The sequence below is a fragment of the Podarcis tiliguerta genome, assembly GCF_965153285.1.
Source record: "Podarcis tiliguerta genome assembly, chromosome: 5".
Taxonomy (NCBI): Eukaryota; Metazoa; Chordata; class Lepidosauria; order Squamata; family Lacertidae; genus Podarcis; species Podarcis tiliguerta.
The window spans coordinates 70,860,539-70,881,116 of NC_139538.1; the positions used below are offsets into that span (position 1 = coordinate 70,860,539).

The window sequence follows — 20,578 nt, forward strand, 5'->3', positions numbered from 1 at the left end:
GGGAAGCCCTGCCACAAGGCAGAGTTTGCTCTCGCATACCTGACCAGTGCCAATCCACATGAGCTGCAGTGATAAAAGACAAGAGAGGCTTGGAATTATATGAAAACTCACATGCAATCCTAGCCAAACAGCAAAGGATTATGTCGACTCAGGATTAGGTTTAATCAGCGCTCATCAGTGGAAGCTTGTTAACATTTCCATGGTGAAAGCTTTATTTCAAAGTCAACATGTTGCTGCATTAATTTTCTTTGCATTTAAATAAATGCTCTTTAAAATGATACACCTTGCTTCTAAATTCCTCCTGTTCTACTGGGATTAGAACATTGTAAATATACAGCACATCCAAGTTTGCACATATTCATTTCAGATACACAGCCCTCTACAAGTTCTCAAAATGTTTGAAATGTCATCTGCCCTCCCCCTGCCTATTTTTTAAAAAAGTTTTCACATCCACTAATGAGCAAACAACGTGTTACCCAGCAGCTGCATTTAATGAAGCCCTGGCAATCCATTTTCAGGAGTGGGTAATTTGCCTCAGAGAAGAAACAGCTTAGTATTTCCTTTGAAAGTTACCCCTTCACATTGCTTTGACCCTTACTAGAGTTAAGGACATTATGGAAACACAGTCCTGGAATCCCACAGGGGTAAAGGCAGCTGGGAGAATGTGACTGGAAGGGGAAGGGTTAAGCACCCCTATCACTCCTCTAATTCTTGAGGCACTGTGAGGGAGAAAATACACTGGGGAGGTTTGTTATACGTGACTGCAGTGTAGCTTTCTGTTTGTTGCTATTGCCACTTCCACAGCTGCTTTTGAAATTTCTGTACTCCTCATTTTCCCCATTAGTCAAAAATGCATTCCTAACAGCTCTGTTATAAAATTAGTTTCTACAGTGGCAGCTGAAAAGCTTCTTTGCCAAACTCTTAGATCATCACAGCTCCAATCTGTACCACAGGTGTTCTATGCCGTTCCATCTGCAGGGAAACTCTGGATCCAGCCCAATGGGACTTCAGCTAGATCAAGTCCAGCCCAAGACATTTTGCTGCCTGAAGCAAAGGGCAAAATGATGCTCCCATTTCATGTACAGAAGCTGAACTGACTGCATTCAGCACTAGTGACGGGATCGCATCCTCCATCACACATAAGGGGAGTAAGATGCTACACAGAGTGTATGGCAGGCCACATGGCAGAGAGAGCTCTATCTTCCAATACAAGGGACCAGCCAGAGGCCAGGTGGCTGCTGCGATTGCTGCCAACACATAGCACCTGCCACCTGAGGCAGTTGCTTCAAGTTTGTCTAATGTTGGGACCAGTCCTGGGCTAGAATATGACTGTTGATGGTAATAGAACTTTCATTTATGTAACCGTAGTAAAACATAAACACAGGCTTGAAACATGGAATTCCTGCATTGCAAGGAGTTGGACTAGATGACTTTCTAACCTTCTAACAGTATGATTCTACATCAAGATTCTTGAAATGGGAATTGGGATATGTTCAAACAATATATCATGTAGGGAAACTGTGCAAGCGCTTGAAAATAGAATTGTTGTAAAGTTTAAAGATGATGTGAGAGTGACCATTGAAATAAATACTACTTGTGGTTTAATCTTAACACTACCTGGGAGTATGCCCCATTGAATTCAATAGGACTTAGTTCTGCATAGACATAGTTACTAACAGTACAATCCTAACCATCCAGCTAAGCAACAGGTGTGGTGGCATATCTTACTGAGAAGGAAAATGACTGAAAAGAAACTCATTGCTAATTTTACCATTCTTCATCCATTAATGAGAAAAGAAAATGCATTAGGAAATTAGCAAAATGTAGAGAAAATTTCAGTGACATTCTCGTGGAGTGTGTGTGGAGTGTTTGTGTGCTGACTTTAATGTTTATCTTGGCAAGGTTTCGATGTCCTCCCTTCCTTCCCTTCTATAAGTTGCATTTTCAGTGGTCCACACTTCCTGACAATCTCATGATGCCCTCCCCCAGTTTGCTTTCCTGTAGGTGCAAGAAGCCAGGGAGGGTACATGCGGTGTGCCTGAAAGGTGTTCATTGTTAGATTTTACAATAAAGTCCTTTTATTTTTTAAGACATTTAAGAGGAAAAGGAAGGGCTTTGCTTTTTCAAAAGGTCACTGAGCACAGTATTCTCAAGTGCTGAGTAGGCAGCTTCACTGACTTCGCACACTTTAATTAAAGCAAACTTGAAGATGTTGTGAGGTAACTCCTCCCACAGAGGTTTTTCGGATCAGGCAGCCCTGCAGAGCACTGGAGAAATATTTCATAAAAAGGAAGAAAACACACCACCCTTGGTCACACTGCAACACCCAGCCAACCTCAACCACGTACATTTTATAAATTCTAAAATGCCCTGTGAATGAAGTAGAAAAGCAGGAGCCTCTTTTGCAGAGGAAGAACATTTTCAAGAAATTAGTTGGCAGGTTTTGGCATGGCACTAGAAGATATAAATCACTGAATAGCATTACAGTCCTGTTATGATACCTGCTGAAGGAATTATTCACCAAATGAGCCCTCTTGTGCCAAAAGGTATTTGGCAATTGCCATATTCACCTAGCCAGAATTATGAAATATGGTTCTAATCAAGAGACCAAGCCAGCCTATTGTTTCCTCCTTCAGGCAGTCATTATATATGGTGAGGAAAGAAATCAGAATGCTTCCTAATGCCTGTCCCCTTGATTAATCTTTAATTAACCGTTGATTACTCCTTAATACATTTTAATTTATATTCCTTGATTCTTTCTTTCATTTTCCTGGAAAGGCAAAACCACTACTGAGAAAAACTTTGGCTTTCATCTCCCTCTCTTTTTCATCATGTAGTTGCCCTTTGGTTAAAACAGTTTTTCAAAAGACATGCATTCTATACAGATAGAAGAGTTTTCCCCTAGGTGGTATACTTTCATCACTCACAAAAACTCAAAATGAGTGGGCTAGATCCTGTACTACCAGCCTAGGTCCAGTCCCCCAACCTCTTATTTTTGACTTCAGTATCACCCCAGTTTTAGCAGTGGTGGCATCTATGGCACCACCACAACAACAACAAAAATACAGAAGTTGAAACTGAGCTTACTCAAGGCCTGTGTTCTTGGGAGTGGTTCCAAGATGGATGCAAGATTAAAAGTTGTGTAAGAGAGACCAAGAGATAAAACCAGCTCTTGCTAATCTTGCTGATGTAGCCCGCATTTATTATGCAAGTCACCTGTCACTGCCCGGCACAGTTCCGAGGGCAAATGACCACATTCTTCCGGAACTCCCACCCTGAACTGAGCAGATCAGCAAAAGAAAGGAGTGCTCTGATCTGCTCCGATGTTACTGGACACTCAGGAAAGATCATAACAGATTGGATTGCTCCTTCCTGTTTCTGATATGCTGTGATCAGAAGGGGACTTTCTCCGCTTGTCAGTTCAGTCATCTGAGGAGCAGGAATGGCAGAATCACCCTGCTCTCAGTTGATTTGCATGGATCAGATGCGTAGCGGAGGCTGTGTGGCTGTGACAGTGTGTGCATCATGTTGTGTTCTGTATATGTGCACCTGTGACCTGTGTGTGTTATTGTTCATACAGTAATAAATATGTGTGCGGTGCATGCATGCACAAGTCTGTGTGTGTGTGTGTGTGTGAGAGAGAGAGAGAGAGAGAGAGAGAGAGAGGTGGCCACAAGCACTATGGGCCTCAACTACCAGTCACTGGCATGCAATCCCAAGAAAAATGTCCAAGGATAAATGAGGCCTTGGGCCAAAAGGTGAGCCATTCCTGCTGTAAAGGGTAACACAGATCAATAAAGCTCTTCTATAACCACAGTCATATTTCTCTAGCAGTATATGTATATCTTGCTTTGATGGGTGTACATGTTTGGAGAGAGATAAATGTAAAGTAAATGGGAAGTATGAAGGCAAAACTGAAGTACTGGCCACCTTTCTCATTTATATGGACTCGTTTGATGATTCTGGATAATCTTTTTACAAACCTTTTTCAGAATAAGCCCCTAAATATTGGGGTGGGTTGTGTGTGTGTGTGTGTGACTTATTGGTTCTCAAAAAGCTGCAGTACTTCTTAGCTATTATTTCAATTATTATTATTTTTTAAAATTGTCAGGTATTGAGCCCTGTGAAATAAGGCAACACTATAATGCTTACTCGAAATTGGCAAAATATTGCCGTTCAAATTGTAAACAATCACAAGAATAATCATGCACCAGGCCACTATACAATAAAATATAGAACTCTGTAGTCTGATGACAGGATGATGAACAGCTAGCCATATACAAGAGCTATATACTCAGAAAGCCAAGTCACTTGAATTTAAGTTGAGGCAGTAGTCATTTGAGCATAAGTACTGAGTAAGCAGACATTTCCAAAACTTCTCCTTATTCTCAAATGCATGCAGAACAGAACCCATACAGGGGGAGGGGGAGAGAAATAAGGTAATGCTTACTGGATGACATTCTTATAGAGACTCCACCTCCCTTTTAAAAGATCTTTAAACTTACAGGTCCTTGGACATGCGAGTGAAACACTCAGTCATGATCAATATAAATGTATCATAAGCACTATTGGATCCTCTAGCAGCAAACTCTCTGAGTGGCAGAGTAAATGGACCCCCAAATGCTACCATTATTATTCTCAAATGCATCCTTGGGACCATAGCCTCTTCCTCAACATTTGCCATCTGGTTCACATTTTAAGAGCGTACAATGCACAGAGCCCTGATCCAGCACTGCTCATATGCAGCCCTAATTAGAAAGGCACTAATCAGGATAGGACGATTCTGGGGTTGTGGCGCTCATCTCGCTTTATTGGCCGAGGGAGCCAGTGTACAGCTTCCGGGTCGTCCGTGACTGGACCTAACGATCAGGGGTTCCTTTACCTTTAATCAGGATAGGCTTGAGCACAAACTACAAAAACTACTCATAGTATTTGCTGGCATATATCAGGGACTTCAGGGCTTGAACAAGTAATCACATGCCTTCAGACTGGCATCTCAAGCTGTCAGAGGGACATAGCTCAGTGGCAGAGGACATGTTTTGCATGCCAAAGGCTCCCACCTGAAACCTTAGGGAGAAGCTGCCTGTCAGTGAGTAGAAAATACAAAACTAGGAGGAACAATGGTCTGATTCATTATAGGCAACTTCTTCCATCCTGTTTAAGCAGCAGTGCCTTTTAGAGAAGCTTGATGTGCAGACATTAGCAGATACTAAAGTTTATCACTGCCCTGTGAAAAGCTTCACCTGCTGATTTCTGCAGCTCAAAAAGCTATTAAAAGAACAACAGCAGGGCAAGGCAGTTTCTTTCTGGTCACTTGGCAACTCTACTAATATGCATGTTAATGAACAAAATGGGACCCTGTGAGCTGAAGGCTCACAACCATCTTCAGTTGGGAAATGTATGACATTTCGGGATAGGCCAGGCCTGCTATAGGATCCTGCCATCTGACTTTGCTGGGTCTGCCTCTTACACATGGGCCTCCAGTCCATGACGTCAAACCACTTGGCTCGAGAATACACTTGTCAGGTCCATACTCAGCAAGGCCTTGGGAACCCAGTCAAGCTAACTCTTAAACATCTCTTGGCCATCTGCAAGCAATACTGGCAGTCCAACCTATACACATGAGTCCCAATACAAGGGAGCCAAGATGGGGACAAAGGGAAAAAAATTTGGGCCTACAGAGTTGAGAGTATTGGTTCAGCCATCTGATGCAGATGAATAAACCATTGTAATATGCACCCACTTATTCAGCAGAATGTACCCAACAAATCTGGACTATGCAGTAATGTGTAAAGAGCTTCAAATTTTAAAGAGTCAAGAAGACTGTGTAAAAATAGAAAATATATATACATTGCCTTGAACTAAATGTATTTCTGTAAATATGCATTACTCTATGAATGTTTAGCTTGGTTACATCAGGTAGGCATCCCTTGAACAAACAGAAACTGGTACAGCTCAGGTAGAGAAGCCATTTTCTAGTGAGAATTCATGGGATGCATGAATTAGGGTGGAGCTAACAGTGTTCAGCCAGAACCAGAGCCGAAACTGATAGAGCCCATGCCCTCTTGTAGTTACCAGGACATGTCCCAGCTCCAAACCCCAGCATGACCTCATGCTTCATCTTTGAAATTCAGCACGAGGTCAGGAATCAAATGAAGCATCTCAGCCATCTCCAACCAACCACAGCTGACAAAGGGCAGCAAAGGCAGGCCAGCTTTCTTTGCCTATGCATGTCCCCCTGGGAAGTATTGTGAAAGGTCTGCCAAAGGACAAGTAAGCCTTAAGCACTTTATTATGCTCTCAGCAGAAAGTATGCTTGCTGGCAAACATCTTCTGACAAATTAAATGATAGGCTCCCCCAAATAAAAACAAGGAAGAAGTCGCTCAAGCAGGGCTACCTGTTTAAGTATTAAATGATTAATTAATTATAGTAATAAGGAACAATTTGGTTGAATTGCGCAAATGCCTGATAATTTCTGGTCTTAATTTTAGAGATTATAAATCACATTTATAGATACTGTGGAGATTTGTAATTACCAGAGATTGTAATATATTTATTCTGCATTCAGCAAAATAAGTTAGATGGAAAAGATTAATTGATTAATAAACATGAATGCTGATTCACCAGATAGGCAAATGGCTTGTCTATTTAGTGAATTAGTATTCATGGTTATTAGTCAATGTATCTTCATTAAATACTCTGTACCAAAGTACACATCTGTTTTGTCAGTATTCCATGTACTTAAATGCACTATGTTACCTACTGACAAAATAGGAGTGGGTGTGCAGGAGGGGACCCCTAAAACCTTTTATGGCCCAGGTTATGACAGCCCTCTCCTAAAGGAGCTTACTCCCAGCTAAACATGTACAGGATAGAAGCCTTACAGTAAGATGTCCCCATTTTCTGGGGACAGGCCCCGGATTTACAAACCAGTCCCTTGACAAAATCAATCTATTTAGTAGGAAGTTGAAAAGTGTCCCCGGATTCATTGAAAAAAATCTGGTAACCTTACCTTACAGCACATTTCTAGCCATGTTTACTTGGATGCCCCACTGTATTCAATGTGTTTACTCCTAGGTGAGTACCACCAAGAAATCCTGGAGAGTCACTGGCAGTGTTAGAAACTGAGATATGAAAGCTAGGAGCTAAATGGCACATTAAACCTGAGTTATGGGCACCGCAATGGAGTGTCTAGGTGTGCTTTCTTTAAAACAAGAATACAAAGCTGAAAATGAATGAACTATAGCTAAAATCTTATGTTCATTTTTCACATGGTCTAGTCCTCATCTGAAGACTGCAAAAAACAAAGCCATACTCCTGCAGGCCTCCCTAATATTCTTATGAGGGTCTCTTCTCCAGTCTTCAGAGAGTGGCTGGAAGGGGGGCGGGGGCCACAGAAAAAGGTCATCCTTTTATTCCAGCAGCACTGTGCCCAGAACTCAGAAACTGCTCACATTAATGAAATTCTCTGTCGCAAAACACACCTAGAACAATGGGAGTTTTGAACGCTGGTCACTGCCAGTCATTGTAGACAATACTAAGCTAGATGTACCAGTGACCTGACCCAACTTCCTATGCTCCTACATTCTAATGCCTTGGAGGTAGCCGAAGGTTGTCATATTTCTCCTGCATCTTAATTCCCAGGATAAAGAAATCCAGTTTCTTCATCTTACCTCTCACAGAAATCTACTTCTTTGATTCTGTTATCATTTTCGGAAGCTGCCCTTTGAATCTGCTCCAGCCACATCATAATGAAGCTTGTGATTACCTTTGAATGTGTCTGGATCTCCTCCAGGACATAAAACACATTTCAAATTAAGATTCCTATATGAAGTGAGCTCAGCACAAATATGAGGTCTCGATGAAACATGAGAGCGCCTCCATTTTCATTCAATTACACAGAATGTAAAAATGTCATCACCGTGGGATTCCTATTCATAGGGTTAATGGTGGCATAAATCATCAGCTGGAAGCTGGTAGGAGAACAGGGAAGAGAATCAAAGGGGAAGATGGAAATCCTACAGCAACAGCAGGCAGGAGTACAAGGAGGCAGCCTATGAGTTTGGTGTCGGTTTGGATCTGATTTTTGGGATGCAAATGATCTTTCTAAATTACATCCCTTCTTGTGCCAAGATTACCTTGGCACCAGTGCACCTTGAGCCTGATAATAATGAAAGCCAGTCCTTGTCTGGCCCTGCTCTCCCTGGGTCTTTCAAATAACAACAAATCAGAGTTAACTAGAGCATGCTGGTGATAGATTAGTTGCTAAACTAAATGGTCTAGGGACCCCCAAAATAAGGTCCAGACGCAGACTCAGTATAATTAAAGCACTGTAGACAGCCAAGGCAACTCACATACCATATTGGATGCTATTTGTTTTGATACCAGTTAGAATGGTGACACAGAATCAGCTTCCCCGGCGCTATTAATTTTCTGGTTCCAGAGGGTCAGATGTGTAATCGTGGATAATACAACACTCTGCACTTGCAGATGTCACTACTCCAGCAGAATGGGTTTTTGTAATGAACTGCTCTCCTTTTTCCACCAGGAGATGTTGGAGAGAGTCTTTCAATGTCTTTCCCCCAAAGCCATTACATTGAAGAGAGAATTTCAACAAGAGAGGAAAGGAGAAACAAATTCACAGATGAGTAGCTGAGTAAACAAAGCATTAGTAAATCTAACCATTTTCAAAAACATGGCTGTGCTTCCTGTTGGGGGAAAAGTATAAGCAATAACATTTCCTTGTAATAAATTTAATTCATGGACCTGCTAGAGTGAGAAGTCTACAGATAAAGGGTGGATCCTGACAATATATATCTGCCTGTTAGGGCTTGCTGCGGCCCCTTGCATTGCTAGGGCTTGCTGCAGCCCCTTGCATAGCAAGCACAAACCATAACTTGCAGCTTCAGATGTAATGGCAAACTATTGTTTGTTTGAACTTTGAAATTAGAGGAGGACTCAGAATATGGGGGTGAGGATGGAAAGCATAAGCCTGAAACTCAGACCCAACAGCAAAACTCTGGCATGACTAGCCCACTGACATTACGTGACAACATGCCACTGACTTGCAATTCAGAAGAAAGTATCTCTTGCTTAAGCTTACCTCTGAGAGAAGTTAAACTAAGCTGCTTTTGTTAACACCTCAAAGTCAAGACCAGGTATGTTCACTCTGTGCAGCATGAGAACTATGTCATCATTCTTCCATCACTTATGTGTCATAATGCTGCACTGCTGCTGCCTATGTTCTCTAAGCACAAGGTATAACATCTTAGTTTTGTCCAGTATTTATCAAATTGTTCTGAACTCCTTTAACTTGCTCTTTGTTGACAGTCTCACCTGTTGTGCATCTCCTTCAGCCTCAATGCTTTCCTCCCATTCTGACCTTAGGTGTTTACCCTGGCTTCAGCTCAATTTTACCTACTCCAACTCTCCATATTTCTGAGCAAAAAAGTATTGATGATTACTATTAATTTAACCATTATTACCAGGCTAAGGGTGTTATATTAAGCATCAGTGGAACTCATGAAATGAATAACTATGTCTCCCAACAGACAGTTTTTGTGGCAAGTGACACTGGGCATAACTTGTTGGTGCTTTTTTTCTACTCCGCTTCTTCTTACAACTGGGTGAATTTTTTTTTCTTTCTGTTTAGCCAAACATTTTTAGAGAATTAATTTGATTCAGTGTTGGTAATTTGTTCCGGCTTTCACGATTTTATAATTTTATGATGTTTTAAGGATTTTACTGTACACTGCCATAAAAAGCAACCCTGAAATGAAATCCTCTTATAAATAAATAAACCCTGGCTGTTTGGCTGCTGTGAGGCATGGGGCTGCCACAGGGAAGGAGGTTCTCTGGATGTGAATACTGGGGTCCTCCAACTCCTGAGCTGCTTGCTACACACACACACACACACACACACAGAGAGAGAGAGAGAGAGAGAGAGAGAGAGAGAGAGAGAGAGTGTATATCCGGGATGCCAACTTGAATAGAATACTGTGGGGCCCAGGTAAGCCCTGCCACGCATAATCGAACACATGATGCAGTGCACACATACCATTTGAATGGGAATGCCTATCAACTTTGTGGGGGCTCAGTCCCCTCAAATATTTTGCTGTGGGGGCTGAAGCCCCCACAGCCCCTAAGAGTTGGCTCCTGTGATATATACCCAGTGCTTTTTTCCTTAAAAAATGTTTAGGGGTACTCTCATTTTCCTACTCACATTGAAATACTGCCCCTCAATGAGGCTAAACTTAGATTCACAAAATGTTTAGGGGTATGCGTACCCCTGTGTACCCCCAGAAAAAAGCACTGTATATATCAACCATCATTCAAACAAAAACCAAATAAATAAGGGCACCCAAGACTGCCATCATGTAAGATCTAAATAGCAGCCAAGCAGCTTACTCTCATATTTAAAAGAAAGGAGGATTTAAACCTCAAAATAAGTGCCTGCTTCCCAAACTTATCAGTGCAGCTCCTTCTTCATGTAAATTGGGTAGGCGACAGATAGTGTTATCCCTAATCCAGTCAGCCTTCTGCCAGCAGAGCCATATTTGATGTATTAGATTAGCTATAAAAGCAGCAGCTGCTCATTCTGATTTGTGGCAAGGGAAACTGAAGAGCTTTTGGCATAGACAGGAGAAGGCCCTTAAATAAAGCTCTTGTGGAGGTGAATTTAGGAAAGGGCTCACATCTGTTCTTACTTTGTGCGAATTTGTCCATGCTGTTTCACCAGAAAGTGCCAGAGCAACAAGGTGATGTTTTCAAGTAGCTGAGTGTAGACAGAAAGATTAATCGAAGAGGCTTTATCTTTAGGAGTACTCAGTGGGGGCTGTGTTCGGCTCACAGAGAATGCAGGGGCGCTCATTACCATTTCATCATCGCTTCTCACTGCCTATAGTCTTTGGTCCATACTTTAATCACTATAATTATCTATTTTATCTTCCTGTGTAGCAGTTTCTGTTGTTGGGCAATTAGCACAGAAGCATATCCTCCATATGCAGATTTCTCCCCTCAGCCTCCTCTACAGTAGCCTCTTGGCAAATAGGAGGTGCTGCTGCTGGTCTCTCCCCACCACTAGGGAGAAAATGGCGGGAGCTGCCCTCTGGGGCCTCCTGGGCTCTGAACCTACACAATGTGATTCCCCACCCCACAACAGCCTTTGATTACGCACCTTGTTCCCAATGTAGATTTTTCACTCACCCCTTGTTACTGATACAGATCTTTATTTCCCTCTTGTTCCTCACCCCATCTTTCTAGGCCAGGGGAGGACACCATTTTGTGGTTCACCTTAGGTGCCAAAATGTCTTGAGCTGGCCTTGGGGTGTGCACTGGAGCAAAGATCACTGTAGCTAGTATATCTGATTCAGAGGAAGGAACAGACGTCTCTCTCTCTCTCTCCCTACCCCCTTACAAATGGACAGAATTCTCCTAATGAATACCATCCTCTATTGCAGTTAGTGGCAAAGTCCTTTGGTGGGGAGGAGTTACTAGGCAGAGTCTGGGATCGCACTTTACCTGTTGAATGTGCATATGGTAGTCCCTACTAACCCTGTCTCTGTGCAGCCTGCCCATGTAACCCAAAGAGTGACAGCACAAGAAGCCAATTGCCATCAATGGCTATTGTCAATTGTGTGCAATTTTCACTATACAATCTTAATATCAGTGCTTATGGCAATTATCTGATTCATCGTTTACATCCACATTAACTGAAAGATTCACTAACTATACAGTATTGAAAATGCACTGTGCTCACACTACTGCCCTGGAAAGCACGGAAATCGTACATGTTGCCATAATACATAAAAATTCATATCAGATATCTTAGCAAGAATCACCATGGCTTAGAGCAATGCACCAAGCACGGCAATGACCCTTCCTTATTTCATTAAGTTTGCCATTTTGTATTATTCAATCTATTATGTTCATTACGTATATGCAGTGCACATCTAATGAGTCCAGTCCATTTTCTCTCAAAATGAAAAATTATATTGACTCCCCTACAATCAATGACCCCATTGCGCCTTGGAGCATATTGAAACCAAATTGGATCCTTAGCACAAAAACTAAGTGTTGATGCTGAAGTATAAGGAGAGGGAACACAGAGGCTGTTTTGTGGGTGGGGGGAAAAGTCATACTATTAATATTCGATAACTTGGGATTAGAGCCAGTGAAATTGATTAACAGCTTTTAAAAATGGAGCAGCAAGCACAGCTGGTGCTAAGATATTACAGTGTTTGGCATCGTATAAATAGCCAGTCAGACATTCAAGGATCTTTTAACATCTTGGAAAGGGTAAGTATGCCAACAGATAACACCACGTGTGTTTTAAAATTATAGTAGGTATTCTCAAAGCAACTGAAGTCAATTAACCTCTGTTCTTTTCCCCTGCACTTTAAATTTAAAAGAAATGAATGGGTATTTTTTGTTCTCCTTTTACAATTATTAAAAAACCCTATCCTGCCGAGATATATAGTACATATGCAATGAGTTTTAGCTCAATGAAAATTTTTATAGCCAAGCTTTAGAGCCCTGAAAATATGAGTTTACTGGGGAAATGCTGACACAACTGTTAAGTGTAATGGAGTGAGCCATGCTGCCATAATTTCTGATACAATCTTATTGATATGGGTAGTAGGGAGACTAAAGATACTGCCAATCATTTTATAGGTGTGTGTGTGTAATTTTACTGTGATATTTGGGAGATTAAATCCTCAGGTGCTTCTTTTTTCTGTATTAAGCATTAAAGGCAAAACAATTCTCTCTCTGTGCGTGTGTGTGTGTTTGTGTGTACACACATCTCTCCCCCCCCCCCCTATGTTGTGGTGTCAACCTGACAATGACAAAAAAGCAATACATTTTGTGCTACAAGCAAGAAGGAGCAAGTGATAAAATCTTCCTTGGATAATATTTATTTCAAGGATGCCCTGAGCACATGCTGGGATTAAATTGGAAGTGAATTGATTAGAATATAAATATGGCTTCAAAACTGTGTGCTAATATTCAGTTTTATATTCATGAAAATATAAGAGTTGGCGAGGAAAAAACCCATCTCAAAATTATCCAGAAAGTTTCCACAGTGCAGGAATATATATATATATATATATATATATATATATATATATATAGGTTTTGGTGTCCTCGGGTGTCTTCCCGTGTAAAAGTTGGGGTGTCTAGGCGACGTTTCGACGAGGTCTCACTCGTCATCTTCAGGCTGGTGCTTTCGGCTTCTTGTTACTGGAACAGAGCAGGATCTCAGTGTTTGAGTTCCTATAAATACTGTTGAGGAGGTGTGGTGTATAGCCTCCAATGTTCTGGGCAGAGAGGAGGTTCCCAGGCTGGTGTGCCTTTTCTTCTTTTGTTCCTTAATTACTTGAGGGATATCTTGAGTGATTTCTTGAGTGATTTCCTGAATCCCACTTAGGTGGGTCATTAGGTGTGGATTAGTTGCTAAAGCCTTCGTGTCTTGAACTCTTGAACTTTGTGAAGAGTTTTTCTGAGAAGATGGCTGTACTGCACTTGGTTGTGCTCTGGCTTGGCTTCGTGTATAGGGGCGAGCTGTGGTTTTGTGGCCTGTGCCAGCCAGATCTGTGTAGGGATTGCAGGGGGGTGCAGCATCCGGAGGTGCCACCCTGGTTTGGCTACTGGATGGTGTCTGTAATTTATCTGTGGAGAGGGTCTGGGTTTGGGTCTGGTGTGGTTGATTGGTATATTATATATATATATGATGTGTGTGTGCGCGTGCGTGCGCAGCAGGGTATCAACTAGCCCTGGGCAATCTTGACAGGCAGCTGCCGAACTAGCCTTGATCTTGAAACTTGGCTATCACTCTTCCTTTCTTGAGGCAAAATCAGAAAATTGCCTCAGATCTTCAAACTGCACAGAACTAATGACGAATCCACCAAATCTGAGTCCACATACCATCTACATCTAAGTTTTAAAATGACAAGAGTAGCTGTACTCTGTCACTCATTTCTCTGGTCCAGGGAGATTTGACACTTTCTACTAAGCTACGTACTTCAATCATCTTTAAACTATATGCATCTGAACAGAGATTATTGTTTATAATAGAGCTGCTAACCTGTGACCCATAGCAGGCTCTGAAAAGTTTTGTTTATTTGTTTGTTTTGGTGGGTGGGTGTCTCCCAATATCCCATTCCAAATATGTCATTAAAAAAAGTAAATCTTGTAATTATTGACTGCCCTTGTGGATTCTCCACTGTGATGTCATGATGGCAAACGCTTTTTGCCCCCCTTTCCCTTCTCCCTTATAAAGCACATTCAGCATTAATTCCTTTCCTTTCATTCCCTTGATCTTGCTTACCATAAACTATGCTTGAATCCTTGTATTACCAGAGTAGCTGGTTATAAACCAAGAAGCTGGCATGGCTAGCTGTCTGAACAGCTGTCTGTGCTTGGATCCACCATTACACAGAAGGTGCCTGGAATTCTGGCTGCATTTTCTCCAGTCACAAGGTCAACACCCAAGAAGATGGACATGGAGCTGAGAGAAGGAGGCTGTCTATCTAGCCCTCTCTTTCTGGTCCAGGCCACACCCCTCACCAGCTTTACTTTACATCCTTCTTGAGTGTTTTCCCCTGGTGGAAATGTCTCCTTGAACTCTGATCACGAGCTGCTGGGAATTGTAGCTCTATGAGGGTTAAACTACAGGTTCCCCACTACAATTTTGTATCTCAACTAACAAAACAATATGTTTTGGGTGAGAGTGTTGCCATTATGCCTCTTTCTAGCATTTGCAGAAAATCCGACCACCCCCTTTTTGCCCCCAGCTGCACTTTCTGTGAACCTCATAATGTTTTTTTCTCCTTTCTCATATGAAAACTACCTTCGAAAGACTGGAGAAGTCACAGTCAACAGGGCGCCTGAAATGTTGACTGATTTCAAGCTACTATTTAAATGAAATTAATTCAGGGAGGGGAAACTTGAGGAGTATGTGCTCAGAATTTAAAGGTAAGCCTTTGTTTTCATACCCTTTCTGTCACTACGCACATGCAGAAACACATTTCCAGATACAATTCTGTGACCATTTCTGAACTACATCCAATTGCTTCCTGAAGCCTGAGAGTTAGCCCAGGTACCTGTACATGAAAAGTATTTTAAATCTCCACTCAAAGAGTTATACAATTACTTGCCCCAAGGAGAGATGGCAAAGACTTGCATTTGAGCAACATTCTTCACAGAATACCAGGCTTGTCAGAGGATTACAGTGTAGCTGAATGATTATAGCTACCTGATGCTTTAAATTTCAGATGCTCCCTTGGTATTCGCCTTCACAACAGTCTGAATTTTCCAGAAGCTTGCTGACATAATTTTGCACGTTATTTGAATGAGAGCTCTCCCGGGAGACTCACAATGAAGAAAGAAACTTTCTCTGCTTCTCATAAATCCTCATTTTTGCCTTATTCCACTTGTGATTTGTTTTTGTTTTGTTTTGCTTTTTTAAACCAAAAAACTGTAAATAGCCCAATTTACACATTATAGTCAGAAATGAGAACAACACATTTAGCAAGAATTGAACCTGAAGAGAAGTAATTAGTGATAAAAAAAAAAAAATTCTGCTCCCCCACTCAGGCTGACTATTTCCCATCAATTAAGAAGAAAAGAAATTGCATCAGAAAATGAGCAAAGGGGAAATGATTTATTTTCTTTGCAAAATTCTCCTGGGTGGGGGGGTGGTGAGGTTTTGTGCTTACCTTACTTTTGAGGTGACTGGAGGATTTTGTCCTTCATTTCGTTCTACAAATCACCTCCCCAGTGGGTTGCATTCTGCAGCCTCCCTGCATGCCCATGCTTCTTGAAAACTCCATGGTATCCTTTGCTGCCCTTGCTTGTAAGCGTAGGAATGCAGGGACCCTGCAGACTGTGCACCTGACAGCTCCTCATTGTTACTTTTTAAAAGTAAAATCTCTCTATTTTTAAATAGATTTCTGAAAAGACTTTTCAGAGGTAAAAGGAAGGACTCCCTTAATAGGAAGATCAGAGAGTTCTGACAAAAACAAAAATGGGAGTGGAAATGGTTGACGATCACTTATTTGTCCCATGCCTCAAAGGGAAATAAATCTATTGAATACAATCAATATATATGAAACTGCCATTGTTGCATTCAGTCCACAAATGATGCCCAATTTTCAGTGTCTTTTCTTGTACACTGAAGTAAATGTGCTGGAATGACATTGTTGGCATTTGTCTGTCTCGAAAGGCAACGGAGTGTGCCTCCAGGGCTGAAGTCAAACTGCTGAGTTAGCAGCACCAAATTGACCCCCCTGGGATGCAAGCCTGGGTAGTGTGTATGGAGGTCCTGGGCCGCCCAGATGACAAGACCACCCCCCTCTTGGCCTTACTGATGTAGCCCAAAGGAAAGTAGAGTAATCTGCTTGGCACCAGCTTGGCTGCAGGAGTTGCCGGAAGAAGGTGTATAAGGCACCATTCAACTGTCCTAGGGACTCCATTCTGGATTTGTCTAAGGTTTACTCCTTAGCTTTTTCTTCTCCGGAAGATGTTCTGCAAGGCACTGGAGGTTTGGGACCAGAGTTTTCCTTCTCCTAGATGGACCACTTTCCCAGGTTGATGAGCCCATCTGCCCCTCACTTTCCTCTACAGCACATGCAGTTGGACCCACTATTGGTCAAGTCCGCTCAATCCGCCGGAGTCTGACTTTGCATGCATTGCATGAAATCTCTACCTCCCCGAGGGTTGACACCTATCGGCTACCCTCACCTGGTTCAGCCAGCCAGTCAGAAAACCATTCCTAGGGTGTGGCCACTGTCATATTCTGACAGATTTGAGGAGGCACAGGTGAGGGAATAATATAATGGCAATGTAATTACTTAAGTCAATTACATCCCCACCGCTCATCTGTATCCAGCCAGTCCATGACAGCCTTCCATCAGAGGACTGGGGAATGTAGAATGGGGAAGAAAAGTTTCCACACCACCCTTGGCCATCTCACAAAAATAAGACAAGCTCAATCATCATTTCCCCCCAACTCTAAAGAAATTGTTAAGGGCCCTGAGAAGGAGAAAGAAAGATTGAGGCCTTTTTATAGGGTAAGTTTTCAAGAAATTGTAGTGCAGCTATCAGCACAGAACTAGAAATAACTAGAAACAGGCAACTATTTCTAGAACTTTCATTAAAATAGATGAGTATTTCATTACCAGCTTTACTGGAGAATAGGCATCTGCTCACATAATTTTGTCAGGAACTGTTCATGTCTACACTTGGGGGGGGGGGAGACAGAGAAGTCTTATGCAATCCATTTGCTTCCAATTCTGATGCTGCCCCTAGACAGCCATTATCCTTTGTGCTCATCACAACCACCAGGTACCATAACAAAGATTTCATATTCTTAAAAAGCAAATTAAAAGTCATGGGAGCTGAACAGCTGTCTGTTTCTGATTAGAGTATAGCTTCAGGGGATTTCTAGTGGGCAAACAGACAAGAGGGAGAGTTAAAGTCTTTCCCCACAGCACTACAGCCCTGATCTGATTCCCCTCCCCACAGGGCTGCTATTATTGTTTTTTGACATGTGAGTGATCTTGATTGTGCATCTTTAGCTTTGCTTCTCCTTTTGTCCTTAATAAGCTACTCATTCAAACCATTTTTTTGCCCAGCTGCAGGCCTACATGACAGAAAGAGTTGACTTCCAATCTTGGCAAGAGGTTTCTTCCTCCTAGCAGATGGCTTAGGTGATCAAAGTAGATTCTCTTAAGGCACTGATATGTCTGCTCTCAATACCTGCCAGGACTGCCGGATCAAAACTGTTTTAACTGGCAACCTGTACTTGTGTCACTACTACATTCATGCATACCACATGTAGAGTGTTTGCTTCTAACTCTACAGGACAGTTAGTGCAAAAAAAAAAAAAAGAAAAAGAAAGAAAGTAAAAAAAACACACCAGCACACATAGAAAATGCTGTGTGAAGTTTGAAGGGGAAGAAGCAGTCTTCCTGCTGGGAGATGGCTGAGAGCGCTGTTAGCCTGTGGCAAGGTTTCTGTTTCTGTGTCTGTCAAAAAGACTTCTGAGAGTGAAAAGTAATGACATAAGATTTCTTCAGTGTTTATTCGTTCTGTTAGGGTAGTTTTCTGTGGGATTAAATTAGTAAAACTTAATTCACGATTCTATGTGAACACCTACAAAATGGATCAGGATTTGCTAAGTGGTTCCTCCCTCTGGTTCAGGGGAGCACTCATCCTGCACAAAAGGGTGGGGGGATACCATGACCTTCAGTGAGGTGTTGGATAGTTTTATCTGTCTAAGCAATACTGTCCATAATCAGGCAGGTCCCTTGTCATATACTGTCCAGGCATCTCCTGATATGATGTGGGGCCATTGCATTGATCAGCTGCAAACTCAGAGGTGACACTAAGAAAGGCTGCTGAAATAACATCCAGAACAGTCTGTATTATCTCCATCGCTGCAAGGAGAAGCTGACAGCACCATGGACCACAAAGCGGTTTTGTTGAACACCCAATTTCCTCTAATGTGCCACAGCTAGAGGGCTGCGCAGACCCTGGCAGACTACAAAGCAGTGTGCAGGAAGAGGACCAGCACTATCCAGAACAAAAATGCATGCAAGCTGGGAGACTTGATTTGTGCTCCTGCACCTCTGTGGTTATTCATCAATACTTTCAGATACAATTTTGTTTCTAGTGTTCAATCTTGAAGGAAGGGTCATCTAAGCGAATCTGCACTTAATATCAGGTTGTGTTGAACCTACTGTTCTATTGTTATCTTCTAGTTTTAAACGGTATGCTTCTTACTGAATGAAAACCCTCAGTTGTGAACCCAGCTCTCTCTTTGTGTGCGTGTATCTGTTTAGAGCATGGGTAGGCAAACTAAGGTCCGGGGGTTGGATCCGGCCCAATCGCCTTCTAAATCCGGCCCATGGATGGTCCAGGAATCAATGTGATTTTACATGAGTAGAATGTATCCTTTTATTTAAAACACATCTCTCGGTTGTTTGTGGGGCATAGGAATTCGTTCATTTTTTCCCTTCAAAATATAGTCCAGCCTCCCAAAAGGTCTGAGGGGCAGTGGACCGGCCCCCTGCTGAAAAAGTTTGCTAACCCCTGGTTTAGAGTTACTGTTAACAAATATCTTATCATAGGGCCTTCTTAATACTTGGTGGCCAAGGTTGTCTTTCTTTCTTCCAGCCTGAACACATGAGAGGAGATTCATGTGGAAGGTTTTTTTTGGGGGGGGAGGGAGGCGCCAGCCTTGCCACGAATGTCCCAGTACGTATGGGAAGTTCAGAAGGGGGCTTGGAAGCAAATTCACTTGAACACCCTTAGAAGTCTCCTTGCAGTCAGGAACTCCCTCTTCCTTGCTCCGGCTCAGATTCTGGGAGTGCCTTATGCCTGCCCCTTCTCCAACAGAAAAGGCGGGGAAGTTTCACGTGATGCCTCTGTCCCCTCCTCAACACTCTCCTTTCTTTGGCAGACGGAATAGGCATTATTTCACTGTCTGTGCCAGAACCTCCTGTGCGGTGTTGAGGCTCTGGTTCAACATCTGTGAGCCGTTCCGCCTCCTGGCTTTCCCTTCTTTCCTCAATCGCCACTTCCTGCCCCCCGTCCTCTGCCTGTCTCTGCTCCTCCCCTGCATTCTCTGGCAATACCATGACAGAAGGGGACAGATTTTGCTCCCCTCTTCCATGTGTTCCTTTTATGTATGAAAAGTCCCTCCTCCCACTTTGTTTCCAAAATGGCAGCAGCACAGCTGGATTAATTTCGTGAGAGGTTAGTTTGTTTCTGTTTAATATGAGAAGTGGGATATTGAGCAGAGACAAGCAGTGACAAGGCATGGAATGAGCAGCAAAATGCACAAATCTTTTGAGCTATGTCAGTGACTTAATATCAAAACAATGAATTAGTGAGGTGCATCCTTAGACCCTACGTATAAGAGTACCCAAACTACAGATTTTATAAAGGAAAGGAAAGACACAAAAAGGGTTCTGTGCATAAAGGGGACAAATGGCAGCCACTGCGTTGCAAATCATCACCACATATGGTGGAAGAACTTTTTTTTAAAAAAAAAAAACCTCTCAGTCTACTTTGTGTCATTCTAAATATGTCCTAAACAAAACTGAAACCTAAGCCAGAACGGAAAGGAAAAATAATATTGCTTGCTATAACAATGACTATCTGAAAAAGACCCACCGCAATTACACAGTGAAGGATGTGTGAGGCAGTAAAAGCTTTCCCTGCCCATAAACCTTCGAGCCATAGCCTTCAATATTTATGAGTTCAGGAGCAATGGTTATTGCTATGTGCCATTCTCATCCATCATGGATAAGCTAATGTATATATCACACTATTTAATAATAATTTCGTTTTATAAGCAGCTTTCCAAGCCACAGCTTACAATTTAATTGCAACTGTGGTCCTGTTCAGTTTGCTTCATTTTAGTACTTGGATTAAATCTGGAATACAGTAGAATAGATACTGGGGACATTACACAAAAAGTTTACTTTTATGCTTTTTGTTTTGCTGCTTATGGACCCAATGTGTTCTCAGCAAAATTGAATGAACCTGTTATGCTAATCCACAGTGCAACCT

At 42.1% G+C, this 20,578-nt stretch overlaps 1 protein-coding gene and 1 long non-coding RNA gene across 2 annotated transcripts in view; one reads left to right on the plus strand and one right to left on the minus strand.

Annotated features, from left to right (window-relative positions):
* Window positions 1-20,578, minus strand: part of LOC310677313 (uncharacterized protein) — a 728,781-nt gene that overhangs the window by 516,267 nt on the left and 191,936 nt on the right. The gene's annotated exons all lie outside the window — the stretch shown is intronic.
* Window positions 9,273-18,808, plus strand: LOC310677328. Its single transcript, XR_014511079.1, has 3 exons — window positions 9,273-9,451; window positions 14,859-14,974; window positions 17,635-18,808. It is a non-coding gene; the product is annotated as an uncharacterized lncRNA (long non-coding RNA).